General features: G+C 40.7%; 1 protein-coding gene across 1 annotated transcript in view; it reads left to right on the top strand.

Annotated features, from left to right (window-relative positions):
* PAPPA2 (pappalysin 2) overlaps nucleotides 1-14,117 on the top strand; it is a 289,210-nt gene that overhangs the window by 192,665 nt on the left and 82,428 nt on the right. The window lies entirely within an intron of this gene.

The raw sequence follows: 14,117 nt of genomic DNA, 5'->3' as shown, positions 1-14,117 counted from the left end.
CTGTTGCCTGGAAGTCTTAGTGATAACATAAACAATTGTCCAGGCGCAGTGGCTCACACCTGTATTCCCAACACTTGGGAGGCCAACGCAGGAGAATCACCTGAGGTCAGGAATTTGAGACCAGGCTGGCCAACATGGTGAAACCCTATCTCTACTAAAAATACATAAATTAGCCTGGTGTGGTGGTGGGAACTGGTAATTCCAGCTACTTGGGAGGCTGAGGCAGGAGAATCGCTTGAACCCGGGATGCGGAGGTTGCAGTGAGCCGAGATTGCACCACTGCACTCCAGCCTGGGTGACAGAGCAAGACTCTGTCTCAAAAATCAAAACAAAACAAAATAACAACAACAACAAACAATTAGCATGTATTTGATATATTAAATATATTATATACTGTATTCTTACAAAAATAGTAAGCTAGAGAAAGGAAAATCTTATTGAGAAAATTGAGGAAGAGAAAATACATTTACAATTTATTGAGTGGAAGTCAATCATTATAAAACATAAAATTTGAGTCAAGGAAAAATAATGACTTCACCCATTGTGTTATTATATGGTCCTATATGCAAAGCAAAAATCCTTAAACTGAGAATTTACCTTTTGCACTAAAAACATTTACCATTAGGCTGTTATTATGGACATCATTTGGAGTCCAGCCTCTAGCTGTTGTATATTTATCATAAAACTGAACATATACATATAATTAACATGCCTGCCTTGCTTTGCTAACCATGCTGTGTAAAGAAGAGTATCAAGTAATTTTCAAAAATGAATAATCAGTGAATAATGTATATTTGGTTTGGCTTGCAATGCCCCAGACTCACAGATAGAGACCTACAAATTTGTGACATGGATACCAATTTAGTCACCTTCATTGTCTCTGTTAGCCTCTGTTCTTCAGGTTACTGTTCCCTGAAGAAGGGCCTGCAAAAATAAATAATCCTGGTAGAAAAATCAACAATTAGTCATCCAAATGACAAATTTTCCCATTGCAGTGTATGAATTTGGGTAACATGCCATGTTAATCCTATCTTCAGGTTGACTTACTCTGGCTGCCTGGACTCCTCAGATCCCCTCCAATGGGACTGTGTGCTGGTGACTCAAAAGATGTCTTTAGCCTTAGAAAGCTATTCTTGAGAAGGTCGATCTGCTGGCAGAGAAGATGTAATCTAAATCATTAAGTCCAATGCAAATGATTTATGTGTTAACCTCTATTGTTCATGGAGAATTCACTGTAGATACGGAATTATAGTTGGGAAGTAGAGGGATGCAGTAGAAAGAAAAGTAACTTTTCCATAGAACTTCACTTTTATGTCCTTAATAGTCCCCAGAGAATTTCTGGAAGGAAGTGGCTGTCTCATTTAGGAGAGGTAGACTCAGGTGTGAAAATGTTTCTTCTTGGGTATACTACAGGTTACAAATTGAGCTGGAGCTAGCTTATAGGACATCTGAGCCCCAGTCCAGGGAGAGGAAGCCGGGGCACAGCTCAGTACTTTGCCATTCCATCCCTGCTGTAATCAGTCTCTGAGTCTGGTCTTGGTAATAGTATTATTTCATCTCTATTATCTGTCATTCTGCTTCATGCTTTATTTTTCCCTGGAACCCTCATCTGCTGCTTTACAGATTCCTATTGTGCTTCAATTATTTGGAGCTCAGATTTGAAATGCCAACTCTTTTCCCTTCTCTTCCACCTGGATTGGCTTCCAAACCTTTCCAGCCTTCTTCTTCCTCTGCTCAGTCCTATGTAGAACCTTTGGATTACTTCCCTTTTGATAGCCTCAAGATGTGAAGGCTCCTCCTTTTTTTTTTTTTTTTGGCTTAGGGACTGCATTTTAAAGCATTTATTTTTTGACTCCTCATGTTTTATTCTTATCATAGGGTTTCCTTTTAATGTTCCTGAGTGATGGGAAATGTTCTCTCTTGCTGCTGGGAAAGGCACTATAGAAAAGAAATATGTATTGCCTTTCTACTCATTTGATTATCTGCCTCCTCAAAGCAGTTTAACAAATTAACATTGAGTCTTTTATTTTCTACACAGTTTCTTTTAAGCAAGGAAAGAATTATAGCTGCTCAATTGCTCCCTTGCTTTCTTGCCCAATTTCCTTTTCCTGTAATGATTTGTCCATAAAATAAGAAGGAAGAAGGAAAACCCACTAGAGAGGATTCTGATTCCCCTGACAGATAATGGATGGCCGGCTGGATGACAAGTCGGCTTTGGGCGGCACAGTGAGCTATTTGAGCCTTTTCAACTGTTTTTTTTTTCTTTCAACTAATGAGGTTATAGAGGAAAAATGAAGAGGCCATGGACATGGTCTTTTGGGTGGGCTTAATGAAGTATGGCTAAGACAATTCCAGAATAGCCTTTATTGAAACATTACTTTGTCTGAGATTGTTCTTAGTGGGATACATTCTGAGAACTAGCTGGGTGGAAGCTTTTGGTCAAAAGCTAGAAACAGGTGAAACCAGCTTAGGAAGACTTAGGGTTAAGGTCCACCCCCAAGGAATAGACTGATTTTAAAACAACTCCTCCCTAGTGACTTATCATAGTGCCTGAAATTCCATCATTAAGAATTATTTTCTTTAAGTCTCAACAATCTCCAGAGTCTCAACAATCTCCAGAGGCCTCTTTAAAATAGTAAATAACTATATACTAGAAGTAAAAGTGTTTTAAGTCTTTACCAACTATTTATACCAGAAGTATTCTCTTATGGATTTTGATAATTCAAAAATAAGCCCCATGGTCCTGCTGAAATGTAACCTAGTGTAGCCATTTAGAAGTTTTAGGGAACAAGAGAAGTAGAAAAAGTAGTAATGAAAAGAGGGATGAATTAAAAATGTCACCTACTTCCCAGTTTTGCTCAGGGCTGGCCCTGTCAGTATAGTCTGTATTCATGGCAGCTGGTGGAGAAAGCACAGAAAATAAAAGGAAACCAGTATTTCCAAGGTTCTGTCATTTTGCCAGCCTGCCAAGGAGACAGACGCTGTAGACAGATTTGACCATAAGCTCTGGTTGAAATGACTCTCAGGCCGTGTCTGGTTTTGTGTGCAACCATAGCTCTGCAGGCAGAGGAAGTCTGGAGATTGAAGTGGCAGCAAACCCATTGCCCAGACCACTGCTTCTCACTTTTGTCTACATCATTTGGTCTCACCGCATGATTTTAGCACAGTCTCCTCCCTTCCTCAACCCTTGATTTCTTCATAAGCAAATGAGCCATCAATGTTGTAAGGCTCCAGTGGGCTAGGAAGAGCAAGAGAACTGAAGACAATAATATTCCAAATCTGATATCAACAAAGGACTGACAAACTCTAGGATTAGAAGATGACAGAATCAACATGAAGCTTCTGTTGGGGAGTCTAGAAATTTACAAGGAAAATAAACCAAGGAGAAGTAGGGAGAGGGAGAGTCCCAAAGGGGCCCCACAGGTGTTTTATGTTCTTCTTACTTCTGCATGTGAATTTGAGAGCCATTCAAGGAGCTGGATTGTAAATCCTTAAGACTTCCATTTAGCCGTAGCTTATGTATAGCCCACAGAGAAGCCAGGCTACCCTGTCTTCCTGCCCTGTAGATACTGTTCTAGGAGTGACACAGTCTGAAGCTCGTGCCCATTAAACTTCATCATGGAGCTGTGTTGTTCTCACCTAACTCTTCATGTTTCACAATTTCCCAGGCTCGGGCTATGAATGTAGTTGGGGAAGTGTCATTCCCTAGTGAATAGCTTAATTTGTGTCCAGGAATAAATAATAGAGAGTCAGCAGTGCAGTCCCTTGGAGGGTGCCAGTGATCATTGCTCTTTAGGAAGTGCCCCACAAGGAGATGGCTACCGCCTTTACAAATCATGTGTGTTGGGAGGAGAAAAGCATATAGAGTTGATGCTTGAACAGCACATGGATTAGGGGCACTGACCTTTGTACAGTCAAAAATTTGCCTATAATTTTTGACCTCCCCAAAATTTAACTACTGAAAGCCTACTGTTGACTGGAAGCATTACCAATAACATAAAGTCCATTAACACATATTTGATATATCAAATATACTACATACTCTATTCTTATAACATTGTAAGCTAGAGAAAAGATGTTATTAGGAAAATTATGAGGAAGAGAAAATATATTTATAAATTATTATTATTATTATTATTATTATTTTTTTTTTTTTTTTTTTTGAGACGGAGTCTCGCTCTATCGCCCGGGCTGGAGTGCAGTGGCGCAATCTTGGCTCACTGTAAGCTCCGCCTCCCGGGTTCACGCCATTCTCCTGCCTCAGCCTCTCCGAGTAGCTGGGACTACAGGTGCCCGCCACCACGCCCGGCTAATTTTTTGTATTTTTTTTTTAGTAGAAACGGGGTTTCACTGTGGTCTCGATCTCCTGACCTCGTGATCCGCCCGCCTCGGCCTCCCAAAGTGCTGGGATTACAAGCGTGAGCCACCGCGCCCGGCCTATTATTATTATTATTATTATTATTGAGACAGAGTTTCGCTCTTGTTGCCCAGGTTGGAGTGCAGCACAATCTTGGCTCACTGCAATGTCCACCTCCCGGGTTCAAGCGATTCTCCTGCCTCAGTCTCCCAAGTAGCTAGGATTACAGACATGCGCCATCACGCCCAGCTAATTTTGTAGTTTAGTACATGGGGTTTTACCATGTTGGCCAGGCTGGTCTCGAGCTCCTGACCTCAAGTGATCCACCCACCTCGGCCTCCCAAAGTGTTGGAATTACAGGCGTGAGCCATTGCGCCTAGCCATATTTACAGTTTACTAAGTGAAAGTGTATCATCATAAAGATCTTCATCCTCATTGTCTTCATGTTGAATAGGTTGAGGAGGAGGAAGAATAGGAGGGGTTGGTTCTGCTGTCTCAAGGATGGGAGAGGTGGAAGAAAATATGTATGTATGCAGACTGGCAAAGTTCAGACTCATGTTGTTCAAGGGTCAGCTAATATATACATATCTTTTTGTCGTTTCAAATAAATGATTCTGCTTCCCAGGACAAGTGCTAGGAAGCACATTAACTGTATATTAGTCTGCAATTGAATTGTTTTTGTTCTTTCTTTGGTATTCCAGAGATTTTATAATGTATGTTAAAATCATGGGTTCTGAAACTTGGTGAGACAGGGCTTTTGAAAGAGAACACTTTTGGCTGTGTAATGTAAATCTGTTTCTCTTCAGAAAGACAGGGGGCCTGTAGATAAGACTCATTATTATTATTATTATTATTATTATTATTATTATACTTTAAGTTCTAGGGTATATGTGCACAATGTGCAGGTTTATTACATAGGTATACATGTACCATGTTGGTTTGCTGTACCCATCAACTCATCACTTACATTAGGTATTTCTCCTAACACTATCCCTCCCCCAGCCTCCCCACCAAAAGGCCCTGGTGTGTGATGTTCCCCTCCCTGTGCCCATGTGTTCTCATTGTTCAATTCCCACTTATGAGTGAGAACATGCAGTGTTTGGTCTTCTGTCCTTGTGGTATTTTGCTGAGAATGATGGTTTCCAACTTCATCCATGTACCTGCAAAGGACATGAACTCATCCTTTTTTATGGCTGCATAGTATTCCATGGTGTATATGTGCCACATTTTCTTTATCCAGTCTATTATTGATGGACGTTTGGGTTGGTTCCAAGTCTTTGCTATTGTGAATAGTGCCACAATAAACATATGTGTGCATGTGTCTTTATAGTAGCATGATTTATAATCCTTTGGGTATATACTCAGTAATGGGATTGCTGGGTCAAATGGTATTTCTAGTTCTAGATCCTTGAGGAATCATCACACTGTCTTCCACAATGGTTAAACTAATTTACACTCCTACCAACAGTGTAAAAGCATTCCTATTTCTCCACATCCTCTCCAGCTTCTGTTCTTTCCTGACTTTTTAATGCTCACCATTCTAACTGGCATGAGACGGTATCTCATTGTGGTTTTGATTTGCATTTCTCTGATGACCAGTGATGATGAGCATTTTTTTCATATGTCTGTTGGCTCATAAATGCCTTCTTTTGAGAGGTGTCTGTTCATATCCTTTGCCCACTTTTTGATGGGCTTGTTTTTTTCTTGTAAATTTGTTTCAGTTCTTTGTAGATTCTGGATATTAGACCTTTGTCAGATGGGTAGATTGCAAAAACTTTCTTCCATTCTGTAGGTTGCCTGTTCACTCTGATGGTAGTTTCTTTTGCTGTGCAGAAGCTCTTTAGTTTAATTAGAGCCCATTTGTCTACTTTGGCTTTTGTTGCCATTGCTTTTGGTGTTTTAGTCATGAAGTCTTTGCCCATGCCTATGTCCTGAGTGATATTGCCTAGGTTTTCTTCTAGGGTTTTTATGGTTTTAGGTCTTACATTTAGGTCTTTAATCCATCTACAGACAAACATGGTAAAACCCATACCCAGAATCAAAAATGAGTGAAGCAATTTGCCCAGCACTAGGACCCCCAAGTCTAGTTCTGAACTTACAAATAGGTCGCATTCTAGGAAGAGATGGACACTTCCTGACAGATCTATTTTGAGGAGCCAAACTCTGTGCTAAGACTTAAATAAAGGAGCAGAGAAACTTCCACTTTCCCAGGGTACAGGAATGGAAGGATAAGTCGGTTTGGCATAATAATTCAACATTTTTCTATCATACTAAGGAAGAATCCGAATTACTGCTGAGATTCCTCTGTTTCCCTCAGATGAGAATCTTTAGAGGAGAAGAACCTGAATTAATTTTATTTTCCCAGTTAGTAGGGTTCTGAACACCTCAAAGTACCAGCATTTGTCCTCCCAAGAAGGAAATATATTTAACATTTAACCTGGTTCCTGTCCTACAAAGCAGAGATGAATCCAGAAGTGAGGAGGAAGCAGAATGGGGAGTCAGAATCAAGACTTTTTTTCTCCATTAGTTTGGATAAATAGCAAAGCTATCTAAGAATGAATGCTGTTCTTGTCATTACATTTGGTTTGCACTGGGTGGTGGGAAAATTAAATGAGGACTCTGTCTCATCCAGTCCACTCTACATTCTGTACATCCTACTTCTATCTGCTGCCAAATTCAGGGCATGCATTCCTTCTTAGCCCATACTCTTTTATTTCCATAAGAATCAATACAATGAAGTGAAACAGTAGAGAAAAATTGGATCCTCTTTTACTACTTAACCTTAAAAGAGCTGTTTCTAGAAAGACCTCTGGGATTGCTATTTAGTCAAGGGTGGCACTTCTTGGATAAATGTATTGCAATATTTTGTTTAACTGAACAACTGAAAAGTTGGGACATTACGCTAAAAAAATACACTGGGCAAGAAAGATTATGAGAAACTCTTCCTTGAGTTCTCTACCACATCCTGCCTGTTCATGGGTTTTCTGCACTCCCACCCCAATACCACCATCACTTCATCTGTGAAACTCAATACGATGTTAAAGCTGGAAGGGCCCTTTGACAGAAGTCAGTTCAACCCCATCATTTTACTAATTTGCAGATGGAAGGCCAGGATGGTTAAGAGACTTGCCCAAGGTCTTAGAGGCCAGCAGGGGCAAGCCAAGATCAGAACCCAAGTAATGTGGCCTTGGTTTACTACTTTCTTCATCATACTGTATTATTTCTTGAAAAGTGTGGTACAGATGCCAGTTTCTCTTAAGCAAAGCTATATGCTAGATAAAAGTTGTGATCAGACTTTTATGAATGCCTGGGGGAGGGTGGGATATTGACTTTAGAAAAGTTTATGAGCTGATGTCACCCTGATTTTAAGTCTGAGCTAAAGCTCAGTTAAGTGCTTCTTTGTTATTATATTACAATCTTAGTATTGTAGGAAGTTCTGAAATATCTCATCATTTCTTTTGGGCCAAGTTTTCTCATTTAATACAAGAAATCTGAGTTGAATTATCTTTCAGATCTGTTTCCATTTTAATGGGCTCTGGTTCCTCTAAAATGGTTGTTAAATGCCCACCCTCCCTCACCTCCATCACCATCAGGAAATGGAGCTTTTAATCTTTCACACATTCTTACATAGGAGGAAATATGATTTTAGTACTGATTCTGACCAACTCTGAAGTATTGTCATAGCCTTCTGAAGTTCTTTCAGGGTGGCTCAGACCCTCAGGGGAACCTTGAACCAAAGCTTCAGGGCAGCTGTAGGCAGAATAACAGGACTTTCCATGTTTGTTAGGAACTACTGAGCTCCCCAAATATGCACCTGGGTTGGAAGCTATGCCAATGTCCTTGCAATGGCCTCAAAAAATGGACAACTAAAAGAGGTGCCTGGTTGGCATTCTCTGGGGGACAGTTCATGGAAAGTTTGTTGATGGGGCTGGCCACTCTATCTGCAAAGAATGATGTCTTTTTTCTGGTGTCTACCTTACCCTGTTCCTCACTAACCATTGAAAGATGCAGGAAGACTTTGGGAACCTGCCCCTAAGTCTGAACCTGCCCCAAAGTCTGTCTTCAGATATAAAGGTTGACACCTTTCAGTATAGAATTATCTCAAGTTGTTAGTCAGGATTTAAGAGATCTGCACACACTGAATTTTTTTCAGTTCACAGTGATAAAGGAAATGGTGTTTTTATCCATGTTTTGAGATTTCTATTTTTCCTTTGTTCTGTCTGTAAAGAATTGAAGAAAACTTTCCAGGACATCTCTTGCCTTTCCAAATTCTATTTTCGTTAAAGTCACATCAAATTCAGTAATAAAACGTTTTCAGAAATAGCCATGAATTTATAATCGGTAACACATGATTTAATTGTTTTTTTCTCTTCAGCTGTATTCCAAGTTTCTTCAGAACAGGGGATATGTTTTATGCTTTTGATCTGCCTTGTAGCTTCTTTGTGATAATTTGAGTTTAGTATAGTAAAATATAATGATGAAGCAGTGGGGCCAATGTCTCCTTCTGGAGTCAGTCTTGGCCTATAGAATTTATTGACATATCTTTCAGGTTACATATATCTAGATCTTTATGGGATGGAGCTTTACTCCTAGTGAGTATCAACACTTTGAAACTTATAAACATCAAATGCTGGAATCCCACTGCAGGCCTATGGAATCAAAATTTTCAGGGGATAAAGCATGAGTATATATTTTTTAAAAGCTTCCTAAGTGAGTCTAATGCACAGCTATGGTAAAGCCTGCCTTATGGAATAAGAGGGCCACTCTTAAGGGATTATGCCAACAGAGGCTTCCCAAGTACAGTTATCATTCACATACACAACCAGCAAGGGAAAAACACACATCATTATTGCAGGGCATTGCTAGGATTGTGCCCGGGTGCCCACAGGCAGGTTCTGTACAAGAGGACAATAGCCAAGGGTTAACATACATTTTGAACAAAAATTCCCCAATCAAAAGCATGGTTTTTTTGTTTTTGTTTTTTTGTTTGTTTGTTTTTGAGACAGAGTCTTGCTCTGTCACCCAGGCTGGAGTGCAGTGGCACAATCTCGGCTCACTGCAAGCTCTGCCTCCTGGGTTCATGCCATTCTCCTGCCTCAGCCTCCCGGGTAGCTGGGACTACAGGGGCCTGCCACCATGCCTAGCTAATTTTTTGTATTTTTAGTAGAGACAGGGTTTCACCATGTTAGCCAGGATGATCTTGATCTGACCTCGTGATTCACCCCCTTGGGCCTCCCAAAGTGCTGGTATTACAGGTGTGAGCCACCGTGCCTGGCCAAAGGCATGTTTTAAAACCTTGTAACACAATGGCATTGGAAGTGAAGACCAGCAGAAAGAGAGTAGAGGCTTATCAGAGCGGAGAGACAAAGAGCAAAGCTAGGGTTATGTGTAGGTGGCCATCTACATAGTGCGATTTCTAAGGACCTACTGACTTAAACCTCCCTTGTGAAAAACTCGATCCTTTGGCTTAAAACACTGACTCTTGTTAAAATGGAAATACCTGTGAATCACATCTGACAGCATACATCATATTCTTACCTGAGAACACATTGTAATGGGGTGGGGAAAGAGCTGGAAACATTGATGGAAACAGAGAGGGTATTGCCAAAAGAGGATGCACACTGGGCAGGGCATCGTGCAGACAGTGGCAGCTGGACAAATATCATCACTTTGATTTACTGTTATTTAAAAGAGAACTGCTCAAAACTATTGGACTATTAGATATGCTATGTTTTTCCCTTGCCTACTCTGCTGAGGTGCTCCTTGGCTCACTCTGGCCTCTGCTGCTAGCTCCTGAATTGGGAAGAAAGCAACAGGAAAGCAACCTCATCCCATGGGAGATGGCCTGGTGGTCTAAGCTGGCCCTGAAAGTGAGGGCTCTGAGATCCAGCCTGAGGATTTTCCTGTGACTCGCTGTGTGGCCTCCAGCCAGTCTCCAAACAGCTTTAGTTTTCTTGTATGTCAAACCAAGATAAATACCTAACTTCCCACTTCTCTGGGGCATTGTAAGGCTTCACTTCTGCCACTTTCAGTAAGGTTTGTCCAAAGATCATAAGAAGAAAGCTTTTGAGAAGTTTTAAGATGAATCACTTTTACTACTTATGTAGTATTAGGTAGAAAGGAGAATGTACCGGGAGGGTGGGATAATGGAGAACACAACAATCTCACTCAGAGAAGTAGTGTTTGTAGTGGAAGAGAAACACAAAAGGGGTTTTGGGGTTGGGGTGCAAGGGAGAGAAGTCTACAATTGGTACCAGATGCCATCAGAAGCTAACGACCTGACAAACTCTGTCCTCATAAAACAAATTCCTTAAAAAGGAAGCAAATGGAAATATAAGCTAGTGAAAGAATTTGCAGCAGCTGCCCTAAAACCATTTCTCACTTCATAAACAGGTCTGGGTTTGGTCCTTTTTTTTTCATGTGTTGGTCTTATTTCATGCCACTTTTCCCTCTCATATTCTCCCCTGTCTCGTTCTTCCTCCCTTGCTTCTCCTGCTGGACGGACTTCTCACACTGGCAGTCATAACAATAGTAGTTCCCATTTTGATGGAGGGTGGCTCTTTCAGAGCATTTGTTTTGTGTCTTGTCTCAACATGTATTTGTCCTCAATCATGGCGTGGATTAATTGGACGAAGTCATTCAAAAACAGCACTTGCTGTTTTCACCCTAACTTCTTTCCAATAAACTGATGTGGACCAGAGTATTAATGACTCTCTGTTTCTCAGTTCTTCCTGTTTAGCATGCTGAAGAAGAGATTATGTTTGGGACATCCATGGTATGTGGCGTCTAGAGAACTAGGAGTTCTTTAGAATCACTAATTAAGCATCTTGATCACATTTCATAAAGGATGGTCAGATTTTAGCTTCCTTATCAGATAGATTAAATACATATTTGGAGACAAAAATTTATTTCTTACATTGCATATCAGCATTGAATTTGGGGAATTCATGCTGACTCATTAACAACCCCCACCTTATATATTTCTTCCTTCATCAGGTCTCATAATGGATACTTCATCATCGCAGGAAATAAACAGGGCTTAAACTTGTGAAAATATTTTCTTCACACCAATCACATCCAATTCTTCCAACTTATACATAATAAACATAGATAAAAGAAATGAGAGTATCACTGGCATATTATTTAAATCCCAAGGGCATAAGAGCAGGGTCAGCAACTTTAGCATATTTAGTTTGAATTCACCGTTTTGGGGCTAGTGCTTTTTAAGTCAAGTCTCAATTATTTCAAGGTAGTGTGTGCATATTCAATGATATTTATTTTCTACTTTCTTATATTGTTGCCCAGATCTTTGATAAAGTAGTTGACCACTAACACAATTCAGGGACAAACAGAGCACACTACTGATGACAAAATTCATAGTAGTCATATCTTTGGGCTAATAATTAGCACCAAGGGCAACAACATCAAGAGCAAGAAAATATCGTGCTAGTCTTCTATACTAGACTATGTATTTCCTAAGAGCATGGTTCTTATACCACTGGTACTCAGATCAAGGCCTTCCCAACAGTAAGTGCTCAGTAAATGCTTATTAATGAATGAGTGGAGCAAGATGGTTGAATCAGTGTTTAATGATATTTTCATATTTCAGATCCCCATTTGTCATTATAAAATTTAACAAATTTCTCACTTTGATAGCTATGGACTGACTTTGCTGTCTATAACATGAACAATCTTAATTCAGCAAATTTTTATTGTGTCAACTACAGCAAGTCATGTGTTGAATATAAAGTGGGTAAGAGTCAGTTTTCTTCTTCAAAATGTCCATAATCTAGTTGGAACATTGAGCATTTAAGAGACACTCAGATACTAATTACCTTGTGAATAAAAGGATAACTAAGTTAATTCACTGATTAAAGAATGAGAAAATGCATACATAACAGAAGATAAAGCAAAAGAAATTCTAGAAGGGAGTTATTTTTTAAATTTCACTGGGAAGTTCAAAGGAAGAGGGCATCTGAAGGGACTTCTTTGAGAAGGAGAGTGTCTTAGCTCAATTCGTGTTGCTATAACCAAATGCCTGATACTGGGTAATTTATAAAGAAAAGAGATTCACTTAGCTCATGGTTCTGTAGTCTGGGAAGTGCAAGAAGCATGACGCTGGCATATGCTCGACTTTCTTGCTGTGTCATACATGGCAGAAGCAAACACATGCAAAGGTGCAAAACTTGAGAGGCACCCTGACTTTATAACAAGCCACTCTCATGGGAACTAACCTATTCCAGTGAGAATTAATTCAGTAACTACCACAAGAACAGCACTAAGCCATTCATGAGGGATCTACCCTCATGACCCAAACACCTTCCACTAGGCCCCACCTACCAATACTGCCACATTGGGAATCAAATTTCAACATGAGTTTTTTGGGGACAAACTATATCCAAACCATAGCAGAAGGCCTTTTGGAAATCTCAACAAATTGAGCAAAGGTACAGAAATGGGAGAACAAAAAAGTGGGGTGACAAACAGCAAACAGACCACTGAGGCCTTTTGCAGTGCTTCACGCAGTAGAGGAATAACAACTCTGTGAGGTTGCCGTAATTATCCCCATCTTATAGGGGAAGGAGCTGAAACACTTGGGAATGAATAACTCAATCCAAATCGTACAGGTGGTAAATGATGGGTCCAGGATTCAATTCCAGAGAGCCTGAGGCTAATGCCCTAATTATTAACCTCTATGGTTCTGCCATGGCACGAGAGTGACACTCATTTTGCTCGAGTGTGTTCTTTTTTTTTGAGACGCGGTCTTGCTCTGTCGCTCAGGCTGGAGTACAGTGCAGTGGCGGGATCTCAGCTCACTGGCTCACTGCAAGTTCCGCCTCCTGGGTTCACGCCATTCTCCTGCCTCAGCCTCCTGAGTAGCTGGGACTACAGGCACCTGCAACCATGCCCGGCTAATTTTTTGTGTTTTTAGTAGAGATGTGTTTTCACCGTGTTAGCCAGGACAGTCTCGATCTCCTGACCTCATGATCTGCCCGCCTTGGCCTCCCAAAGTGCTGGGATTACAGGCGTGAGCCACCGCGCCCCACCTGCTCCAGTGTATTCTTGCTGCTGTTATGATCCAGGCTGAGTCTAGATTGGCCCTGGCAATCCAAGCAGCAGTTCTCTGCTGAGAGGATGTCTGTGGAAGCATCTAGCATAAGTTAGGCATGGGACATAGATTCAAGATGTGTGAGTTTCCTCTTCCAGTAATTGGTTCAATTTCTGCTCAGTCTGTGCTAATATTCAGTGGTATGTACTGCTATGGCTTTAGCAGTTGTGAAAATATTTCCATACCAATCGGTTAATTGGTGTTGCCTTTCTGTCATCTCAGAAACCTAGGCCCTTCAGACATGGCCTTCTGTGTCACCTTGTGATCAAACATTTGAAAGATTGATGCCTGACATAACTAGGGGCCTCCAGGATTCACTCCTGAGCTTTGTCCTGGATTTGTTATAATTGCTTGGGACCCAGCAGTACCGGTTGTTAAATATTTTGAGTGTCATCCCATGATCTATTCATTTCTGAGCCACGCAGAACTCTTGGAATCTGTTCTCCACCTCATTTCATCACCATTTGATCCTCCTGGAAGAAAGAGCCATAGAAAGTCAGCTAACTGTTACTTGTTAGCTGTTAGTTTTTATGTCTATTATGCTGCATGGTGTTGGGTAGTAGAGAAAAAAGGTGATGAGTTAAATATCAGTTTTGGAGAAAATTGTTCTCTCTGGTTTAGGAGCCCTCCCAGATGGAGCTGCAAAGTCAT

Source organism: Nomascus leucogenys, chromosome 12, assembly GCF_006542625.1.
Source record: "Nomascus leucogenys isolate Asia chromosome 12, Asia_NLE_v1, whole genome shotgun sequence".
In the NCBI taxonomy this organism is placed as follows: Eukaryota; Metazoa; Chordata; class Mammalia; order Primates; family Hylobatidae; genus Nomascus; species Nomascus leucogenys.
Note: the sequence above shows the minus strand (reverse complement) of the source record. Positions and strands in the feature narration are given on the sequence as shown.